This window comes from Pristiophorus japonicus, chromosome 9, assembly GCF_044704955.1.
Source record: "Pristiophorus japonicus isolate sPriJap1 chromosome 9, sPriJap1.hap1, whole genome shotgun sequence".
In the NCBI taxonomy this organism is placed as follows: Eukaryota; Metazoa; Chordata; class Chondrichthyes; family Pristiophoridae; genus Pristiophorus; species Pristiophorus japonicus.
In genome coordinates this window covers 8443126-8453600 of record NC_091985.1, presented here as the reverse complement: position 1 = coordinate 8453600, position 10475 = coordinate 8443126, and the positions used below count along the sequence as shown (strand labels likewise).

General features: G+C 47.2%; 1 protein-coding gene across 5 annotated transcripts in view; it reads right to left on the bottom strand.

The window, feature by feature from the left end:
* Window positions 1-2573: 2573 nt before the first annotated feature.
* The window catches only part of LOC139272561 (paramyosin-like), a 43205-nt gene continuing 35303 nt past the window's right edge, over window positions 2574-10475 (bottom strand). For 3 of the 5 annotated variants that reach the window (XR_011594888.1, XR_011594885.1, XR_011594889.1), the window contains one exon: window positions 2574-3188. The gene's annotated coding sequence lies outside the window, so the exon portion shown is untranslated. Of the gene's footprint in view, window positions 3192-10475 lie in introns of all 5 variants that reach the window. The other 2 variants (XR_011594887.1, XR_011594886.1) reach the window with 2 other exon arrangements.

The window sequence follows — 10475 nt, the reverse complement described above, 5'->3', positions numbered from 1 at the left end:
GTGCACAACAACAGAGAGACACGTCATCAACATATCATTGGTTTCCATTTCAAGGTGGGCACAATTTTCCTCCCATCCCCACTCATTGCCTCCCTCGCACCTGTTGACCAGAGAAAGTGGGACAAGTGACATTTAAGGCCAGCCTCTGGGAAGGGAGACCTGGGCCACTTCTCCCACATCTCCTCCTTCCCTCCTGGGAGCTGCAGAGCTCACATTAAGAACTTGCTGTGAGGAGAGTCAGGGATGTAGAAATATGTTACAGCATTCCCTCCTGCTCTGCATCACACATTTTGGATTTGGAGAGTAACTCTCCACCTTTAACTTCTCAAGCTCTCTTAGTCTTTTCAGGTCATGTAGTGAAAGTAGCCTTGGGGGGGGAGGGGGCGGAGGTGGGTCCAATGTCCCAATCCCTCTTGGTTTCCAGGTTCTGGACTGACTGTAGCCTTGGGGGGAGGGTTCCTGGTCCAGTGTCCCAATCCCTCTTGGTTTCCAGGTTCCGGACTGACTGTAGCCTTGTGGGGAGGGGGGGGGGGGGGGCGTTCCTGGTCCAGTATCCCAATCCCTCTTGGTTTCCAGGTTCCGGACTGACTGTAGCCTTGTGGGGAGGGTGGGGGGGGGGGGCGTTCCTGGTCCAGTATCCCAATCCCTCTTGGTTTCCAAGTCCCGAACTGACTGTAGCCTTGTGGGGAGGGTTGCTGGTCCAGTGTCCCAATCCCTCTTGGTCTCCAGGTTCCGGACTGACTGTAGCCTTGTGGGGAGGGTGTGCGGGGGGGGGGTGTTCCTGGTCCAGTGTCCCAATTCCTCTTGGTCTCCAGGCCCAGGACTGTCTGTAGTCTAGAATGCTGCATGTATACAACAGTATTCCGAGCCAGGCACTGGGTGATATGTTTTACTTCCTTTCTCTCTTTTTTAGCCGCACCTGATGTGTGTTGCCAGTAGAGCATCTAAGATCTGGGACTTGGTCAGGGATCAAACCTACATCCCAGCACGGTGTGGTTCAAATAGGTGGTCTCCAACTAGCTGCATTACTGATTATATACCATGCTTTACTGACTACATACAGTGTGTTACTACCTATATACCATCATCATAATAGGCAGTCCCTCGAAGGAGGATGACTTGCTTCCACGAGTTCACAGGTGTTTCAATGAAGGACCCGATGATCCAGTCCTGAACATGTGGTGATTGTTGCACACCAGCTACCACACGGGCTTGACAGAGCTCGGTTTTGGTCCAGTGGCAAGGATTAACCAAGGGGACTGGAGACTTGCTCTGCTGCACGGACCTAGTGCGCAGATATATCGCGGAGTGTGCTCCAGTATGTCCAGGCCCCTCAATATTTTATACACTTCAAAAAGGTCTCCTCTCAACCTCCTCTGTTCCAATGAGAACAAACCCAGCCTATCCAATCTGTCCTCATAACTAAGATTCTCCATTCCAGGCAGCGTCCTAGTAAATCTCCTCTACAGCCTCTCTAGTGCAATCACGTCCTTCCTATAATACGGCGACCAGAACTCCAAAGTATTATACAATTTAAGCATAACCTCCCTGCTTTTATATTCTATGCCTCGGCCAATAAAGGTATTCCATATGCCTTCTTAACCACCTTATCCACCTGGCCTGCTACTTTCAGGGATCTGTGGACAAGCACTCCAAGGTCCCTTTGTACATCTACACTGTTATGTGGCCTACTGCTTAATGTATATACCCTTTCCTTATTAGCCCTCCCAAACTGCATCACTTCACACTTCTCTGAATAAATTCCATTTGCCACTGCTCTGCTCACCTGATCAATAGATTGATATCCTCCTGCAGTCCTCTTTGGATCTGGGCATGGTGCCAGAGGATTGGAGGACTGCTAATGTCGTACCCTTGTTTAAGAAGGGAGAAAGGGATAGGCCGAGTAATTACAGGCCTGTTAGCCTAACCTCAGTGGTGCGAAAATTATTGGAAAAAATCCTGAAAGACAGGATAAATCTACATTTGGATAGGCAAGGATTAATTAGGGATAGTCAGCATGGATTTGTTGAGGGAAGATCGTGTTTGACTAACCTGATTGAATATTTCAAGGAGGTAACTAAGAGGGTCGATGAGGGTAGTGTGTATGATGTAGTATATATGGACTTTTTCAAGGCTTTTGATAAGGTCCCACATGGTAGACTGGTCATGATGGTTAAAGCCCATGGGATACAGGGCAAAGTGGCAAGTTGGATCCAAAATTGGCATGGAGATAGGAAGCAAAGGATAATGATTGATGGATGTTTTTGTGACTGGAAGGATGTTTCAGTGGGGTTCTGCAGGGCTCAGTACTGGGTCCCTTGCTTTTTGTGGTATATATCAACGATTTCTATTTGAATATGCTTAAGAATGCTTAAGAAGTTTGCAGACGACACTAAAGTTGGCTGTGTGGTTGATAATGACTATATACAGTGTATTACTGACTATGTACGGATGCCTTCATATGTTGCTTCTACTCCCTTAAGGCAAAATAACAAGGACCACAAAATCCTAGAAAAGTTCATAACTTTAATGTGAAAAACATACAAAAGACAAATGTCCAGGCAGACCATAATATTAACAATTTGTTTATCTCTACCTGTGATTACATGGATTCTGTGATTCCAACTGGATATTACAATCACAGTGCAGGGGAGTTTTGGAACACTGTTCTGGGGGAGGTTGCATTCACTCACTCTAGCTCGCTGTGATTTAGTGTCAGTAATTGTCTCTTCAACAACACAAGTTCAGGATCTGAGGTGGACGGAGTTGCAGTGGGTAAATTCACAGCCCGGAGCAGTGGGAGTACTCGCTTTTGCTGCTCAGGATCTGCTGGTATCACCGTGAGTCATTAATCCAGTTTAGCCAGTTGAAGAGGATTCTTTAAATGGTATCACAGTGACAGTGCCTGAAAGGGGAAAGGACCTGGAGTTTTACAGCACAGTTTGGGACCATTTGGCCCATCCTGCCCGTGATTTACCTGCAGAAATTAGCGTGATGATTTGGAAGTACTCACCCCCTAGATACATCCCAGGCATTTGGCCTTTAGTTTCCCGTTGCTTGTCGGCATTTACGGGATTTGCTAATGATGCCCTTTACAGCCTCCATTTCATCATCCAAAGATCAGATGTAATCCAAGGGGATATTTTCCCATAGTGTAGCTGTTTTCCAGGGTGAGTTTCAGACCAAAGCTGCTGAAACATAAACAGACAGGTTCATATCAACTTGCCTCTTTCACCCTACAGTGTGCCATACTAGTGTGAACGACAACATATCCCAGGCTCATTCGGGCTAGTTATATATTCAAAATGGAGCAGCAATGTAAAATAAAAGTGGTTATAGAACTCTGATCAGTTCTAATTCCATCTACACACAATTGCTTTATAGAAGCATTCTCTTCACTCCGATCCACGAGATTTCATTTGCCTCAAATCCCATGGGACAACAGCAACAGCTTGCATTTATATAGCGCCTTGAACATAGTAAAACATCTCAAGGCGCTTCCGTTATCCAACAAAATTTGACGCCGAGCCATATAAAGAGTTATTAGGCCTGGTGGCAAAAAGCTTGGTCAAAGAGGTAGCCAATTCTAGAGGGGGAGCGTGAACAGCCAGTTGTCATGGTGCATATAGGTACCAACGATATAGGTTAAAAAACGGGGTGAGGTCCTACAAGCTAAATTTAGGGAGCTAGGAGTTAAATTAAAAAGTAGGACCTCAAAGGTAGTAATCTCAGGATTGCTACCAGTGCCACATGCTAGTCAGAGTAGGAATTGCAGGATAGCACAGATGAATACGTGACTTGAGGAATGGTGCAAGAGGGAGGGATTCAAATTCCTGGGACATTGGAACCAGTTCTGGGGGAGGTGGGACCAGTACAAACCAGACGGTCTGCACCTGGGCAGGATCGGAACCAATGCCCAAGGGGGATTGTTTGCTGGTGCTGTTGGGGAGGGTTTAAACTAAAATGGCAGGGGGATGGGAATCTATGTAGGGAGACAGAGGGAAGTAAAAAGGCGGCAGAAGCAAAAGATAGAAAGGAGAAAAGGAGGATAGAAAGGAGGGCAGAGAAATCAAGGGCAAAAATCAAAAAGGGCCACATTACAACTTAATTCTAAAAGGACAAAGAGTATTAAAAAAACAAGCCTGAAGGCTCTGAGTTTCAATGCAAGGAGCATTTGTAATAGAAACATAGAAACATAGAAAATAGGTGCAGGAGTAGGCCATTCGGCCCTTCTAGCCTGCACCGCCATTCAATGAGTTCATGGCTGAACATTCAACTTCAGTACCCCATTCCTGCTTTCTCGCCATACCCCTTGATCCCCCTAGCAGTAAGGACCTCATCTAACTCCTTTTTGAATATATTTAGTGAATTGGCCTCAACAACTTTCTGTGGTAGAGAATTCCACAGGTTCACCACTCTCTGGGTGAAGAAGTTCCTCCGCATCTCGGTCCTAAATGGCTTACCCCTTATCCTTAGACTGTGACCCCTGGTTCTGGACTTCCCCAACATTGGGAACATTCTTCCTGCATCTAACCTGTCTAACCCCGTCATAATTTTATATGTTTCTATGAGGTCCCCTCTCATTCTTCTGAACTCCAGTGAATACAAGCCCAGTTGATCCAGTCTTTCTTGATAGGTCAGTCCCGCCATCCCGGGAATCAGTCTGGTGAACCTTCGCTGCACTCCCTCAATAGCAAGAATGTCCTTCCTCAGGTTAGGAGACCAAAACTGTACACAATACTCCAGGTGTGGCCTCACCAAGGCCCTGTACAACTGTAGCAACACCTCCCTGCCCCTGTAATAAGGTAGATGAATTGACTGCGCAAATAGATGTTAACGGATATGATGTAATTGGGATTACGGAGACATGGCTCCAGGGTAAATAAGGCTGGGAACTCAACATCCAGGAGTATTCAATATTCAGGAGGGACAGACAGAAAGGAAAAGGAGGTGGGGTAGCGTTACTGGTTAAAGAGGAGATTAACGCAATAGTAAGGAAGGACATTAGTGTGGATGATGTGGAATCTATATGGGTAGAGCTGCGAAACACCAAAGGGCAGAAAACATTAGTGGGAGTTGTGCACAGAACACCAAACAGTAGTAGGGAGGTTGGAGATGGCATCAAACAAGATATTAGGGATGCATGCAATAAGGGTACAGCAGTTATCATGGGTGATTTTAATCTACATATTGATTGGGCTAACCAAACTGGTAGCAATACTGTGGAGGAGGATTTCCTGGAGTGTAGAAGGGATGGTTTTCTAGACCAATATGTCGAGGAACCAACTGGAGAGCAGACCATCCTAGACTTGGTCTTGTGCAACGAGAGAGGATTAATTAGCAATCTAGTCGTGTGGGGCATCTTGGGGAAAAGTGACCATACTATGGTAGAATTCTTCCTTAAGATGGAGAGTGACACAGTTAATTCAGAGACTAGGGTTCTGAACTTAAAGAAAGGAAACTTCGACGGTATGAGACGTGAATTGGCTGGGATAGACTGGCGACTGATACTTAAAGGACTGACGGTGGATAGGCAATGGCAGACATTTAAATATCACATGGATGAACTACAACAATTGTACATCCCTGTGTGGCATAAGAATAAAAAAGGGAAGGTGGCTCAACCGTGGCTAACAAGGGAAATTAGGGAAAGTGTTAAATCCAAGGAAGAGGCATATAAATTGGCCAGACAAAGCAGCAAACCTGAGGACTGGGAGAAATTTAGAATTCAGCAGAGGAGGACCAAGGGATTAATTAGGAGGAGGAAAATAGAGTATGAGAGTAAGCTTGCAGGGAACATAAAAATTGACTGCAAAAACTTCTATAGATATGTGAAGAGAAAAAGATTAGTGAAGACTAATGCAGGTCCCTTGCAGTCAGATTCAGGTGAATTCATAATGGGGAACAAGGAAATGGCAGACCAATTGAACAAATACTTTGCTTCTGTCTTCACTAAGGAAGACATGAATAACCTCCCAAAAATACTCGGGGACCGAGGGTCTAGCGAGAAGGGGGAACTGAGGGAAATCCTTATTAGTCAGGAAATGGTGTTAGGGAAATTGAAGGGATTGAAGGCCAATAAATCCCCAGGGCCTGATAGTCTGCATCCCAGAGTACTTAAGGAAGTGACCCTAGAAATAGTAGATGCATTGGTGGTCATTTTCCAACATTCCATGGAATCTGGTTCAGTTCCTATGGATTGGAGGGTAGCTAATGTAACCTCACTTTTTAAAAAAGCAGGTAGAGAGAAAATGGGTAATAGTAGACCGGTTAGCCTGACATCGGTGGTGGGGAAAATGCTGGAATCAATTATTAAAGATGTAATAGCAGCGCATTTGGAAAGCAGTGACAGGATCGGTCCAAGTCAGCATGGATTTATGAAAGGGAAATCATGCTTAACAAATCTTCTAGAGTTTTTTAAGGATGTAACTACTAGAGTGGATAAGGGAGAACCAGTGGATGTGGTGTATTTAGACTTTCAAAAGGCTTTTGACAAGGTCCCACACAGGAGATTAGTGTGCAAAATTAAGGCACATGGTACTGGGGGTAATGTATTAACGTGGATAGAGAACTGGTTGGCAGACAGGAAGCAAAGAGTGGGAATAAATGGTTCCTTTTCAGAATGGCAGGCAGTGACTAGTGGGGTACCGCAGGGCTCAGTGCTGGGACCCCAGCTCTTTACAATATACATTAATGATTTAGACGAAGGAATTGAATGTAATATCTCCAAGTTTGCAGATGACACTAAGCTGGGTGGCAGTACGAGCTGCGAGGAGGATGCTAGGAGGCTGCACGTGGACTTGGACAGGTTAGATGAATGGGCAAATGCATGGCAAGGCCACCTACGGTCCAAACTCCCAAGGCCCCGCCCCACTCCTGGGCAAGAACGGGGAAACACTCATCAAGTACGCCGAGGCTGTCAGGGCCCGATGGAAGGAGCGCTTTGAAGATCTCTTCAATCGAGACTCTGCCTTTGACTCGAGTGTTCTCGACTCCATCCCGCAGCATGCGACCCGCCACCACCTCAGTGAAACTCCAACGTTGCACGAGGTCGGCAAAGCCATAAAACAGCTGAAGAATAACAAGATTACTGGTGCAGATGGAATCCCTGCTGAGGCGTTAAAGTATGGCGGAGAGGCGCTGTTGACCCCGATACATGACCTCATCTCTCTCATCTGGAGGGAGGAGAGCATGCTGGGGATCTCAGAGATACAGTGATCGTGACTTTTAAAAAAGGGGACAAGTCCGACTGCGGCAACTACAGGGGAATCTTTCTGCTATCAGCCACTGGGAAAGAGTTCTCCTCAATCGACTTCTCCCTGTCGCCGAGGAGCTCCTCCCGGAATCACAATGCAGATTTTGTCCCATACGGGGCACAACAGACATGATCTTTGCAGCGCGACAGTTGCAGGAAAAATGCAGGGAGCAGCGCCAGCCCTTATACATGGCCTTTTTCGATCCTACAAAGGCCTTTGACACTGTCAACCGTGAGGGTCTATGGAGCGTCCTCCTCTGTTTGTCAGCATCCTTTGCCTGCTCCACGACAACATGCAGGCCGTGATCCTTACCAACGGATCCACTACAGACCCAATTCACATCCGGACCGGGGTCAAACAGGGCTGCGTCATCACTCCAACCCTCTTCTCAATATTCCTCACCGCCATGCTCCACCTCACAATCAACAAGCTCCCCGCTGGAGTGGAACTAAACTACAGAACCAGTGGGAAGCTGTTTAACCTACGCCGCCTCCAGGCCAGGTCTAAGATCACCCCAACCTCTGTCATTGAGCTACAGTATGCGGACGATGCCTGGGTCTGTGCACATTCAGAGGCTGAACTCCAGGATATAGTCAATGTATTCACTGAGGCATATGAAAGCATGAGCCTTACGCTTAACGTCCGTAAGACAAAGGTCCTTCACCAGCCTGTCATCACCGCACAGCACTGCCCTCCAATCATCAAGATTCACGGTGCGGCCCTGGACAACGTGGACCATCTCCCATATCTCGGGAGCCTCTTATCAACAAAGGCAGACATTGATGCAGAGATTCAACATCGCCTCCAGTGCACCAGTGCAGCCTTCGGCCGCCTGAGGAAAAGAGTGTTTGAAGATCAGGCCCTCAAATCTTCCACCAAACTCATGGTCTACAGGGCTGTAGTAATACCCGCCTTCCTGTATGGATCTGAGGCATGGACCATGTATAGAAGGCACCTCAAGTCACTGGAGATATATCACCAACGATGTCTCTGCAACATCCTGCAAATCCCCTGAGAGGACAGGTGCACCAACATCAGTGTCCTCGACCAGGCTAACATCCCCAGTATTGAAGCACTGACCACACTCGATCAGCTTCGCTGGGCAAGCCACATAGATCGCACGCCAGATACGAGACTCCCGAAGCAAATGCTTTATGCGGAGCTCCTTCATGGTAAACGAGCCAAAGGAGGACAGCGGAAACGATATAAGGACACCCTCAAAGCCTCCCTGGTAAAGTGCGTCATCACCACTGACACCTGGGAGACCCTGGCCGAAGACCACCCGTGGTGGAGAAAGTACATCCGGGAGGGCGTTGAGCTCTTCGAGTCTCAGCGCAAAGAGCATGAAGAGGCCAAGCGCAGGCAGCGGAAGGAGCGCGCGGCAAACCAGCCCCACCGACCCCTTCCCTCGACGAATGTCTGTCCCACCTGTAACAGGGTCTGTGGCTCTCGTATTGGACTGTTCAGCCACCAAAGAACTCACTTTGGGAGTGGAAGCAAGTCTTCCTCGATTCCGAGGGACTGCCTATGATGATGACAGATGAAGTATAATGTAGATAAATGTGAGGTTATCCACTTTGGTGGCAAAAACAGGAAGGCAGATTATTATCTGAATGGTGACAGATTAGTAAAAGGGGAGGTGCAATGAGACCTGGGTGTCATGGTACATCAGTCATTGAAAGTTGGCATGCAGGTACAGCAGGCGGTAAAGAAAGCAAATGGCATGCTGGCCTTCATAGCGAGGGAATTTGAGTATAGAAGCAGGGAGGTCTTACTGCAGTTGTACAGGGCCTTGGTGAGGCCACACCTGGAATATTGTGTGCAGTTTTGGTCTCCTAATCTGAGGAAGGACATTCTTGCTATTGAGGGAGCGCATCAAAGGTTCACCAGGCTGATTCCCGGGATGGCAGGACTGACATATGAAGAAAGACTGGATCGACTAGGCTTATATTCACTGGAATTTAGAAGAATGAGAGGGGATCTCATAGAAACATTCAAAATTCTAACGGGATTGGACAGGTTAGATGCAGGAAGAATGTTCCCGATGTTGCAGAAGTCCAGAACCAGGGGTCACAGTCTAAGGATAAGGGGTAAGCCATTTAAGGTCGAGATGAGGAGAAACTTCTTCACCCAGAGAGTGGTGAACCTGTGGAATTCTCTTCCACAGAAAGTTGTTGAGGCCAATTCACTAAATATATTCAAAAAGGAGTTAGATGTAGTCCTTACTACTAGGGGGATCAAGGGGTATGGCGAGAAAGCAGGAATGGGGTACTGAAGTTGCATGTTCAGCCATGAACTCATTGAATGGCGGTGCAGGCTAGAAGGGCCGAATGGCCTCAATCCTGCACCTAGTTTCTATGTTTCTATGTTTTAAGGAGGAGAGAGAGGTGGAGAGGTGGAGAGATTTACAGAGGAACTTCCAGAGCTTAGGGCCTAAGAGGACTTTGGTGGGGGGAAAACTTTAAAATTAGAGCCATGCTGTTCAGGGTAGTGGAAATCTGGAACTTTCGCCTCCAAGAAGCTGTTGCAGTGGCGGAGTGGGGAGTGTGGGGGGTGTGCGGCGGGGGCGGGGGGGATGAATAGAACATTTCAAAACTGAGATCGATAGATGTTTAATAGGCAAGGGTATTTAGAGATATGGAACCAAGATGGGTGGATGGAGTTAAGATACAGGTCAGCCATGATCTCACTGAATGGCGGAACAGGCTGAACGAGCTGAATGGCCTCCTCCTGTGCCTGAATTCTGTGCTCCAATGTTCCCTGGGGTTTGACTGGTCTCCCGTTAGAGGAGACACTGGTAAAGACCCTATGGGATTTTCCAATGCAAGAGAAATCCCTTTAAAATAATGTACCTCAACACAAGGAAAAAGGTCAGAAAGAGCCATTCAACCCATCAAACCCTCTCCTCTCACAGACCATGTACGTTCACCACCCATTTAATCTCCTGAGGCAAGGTCTTCCCCAACGTGACCAAAATCCTCACAACATCTGCTCCGACCTGGGTTGAAAATGTTCCTAATTCGCTTCACTTTTAAAACAAATTAATTCTTGGGATTTAGGCTTTGACAGCAAGGCCGGCATTTATTGCGTGAGGCAGCATAACTAAGACCACCAATTCTCACCTCTGTAACATCGCCCGTCTCCACCCTTGCCTCAGCTCATCTGCTGCTGAAGCCCTCATCCATGCCTTTGTTACCTCTAGACTTGACTATTCCAACA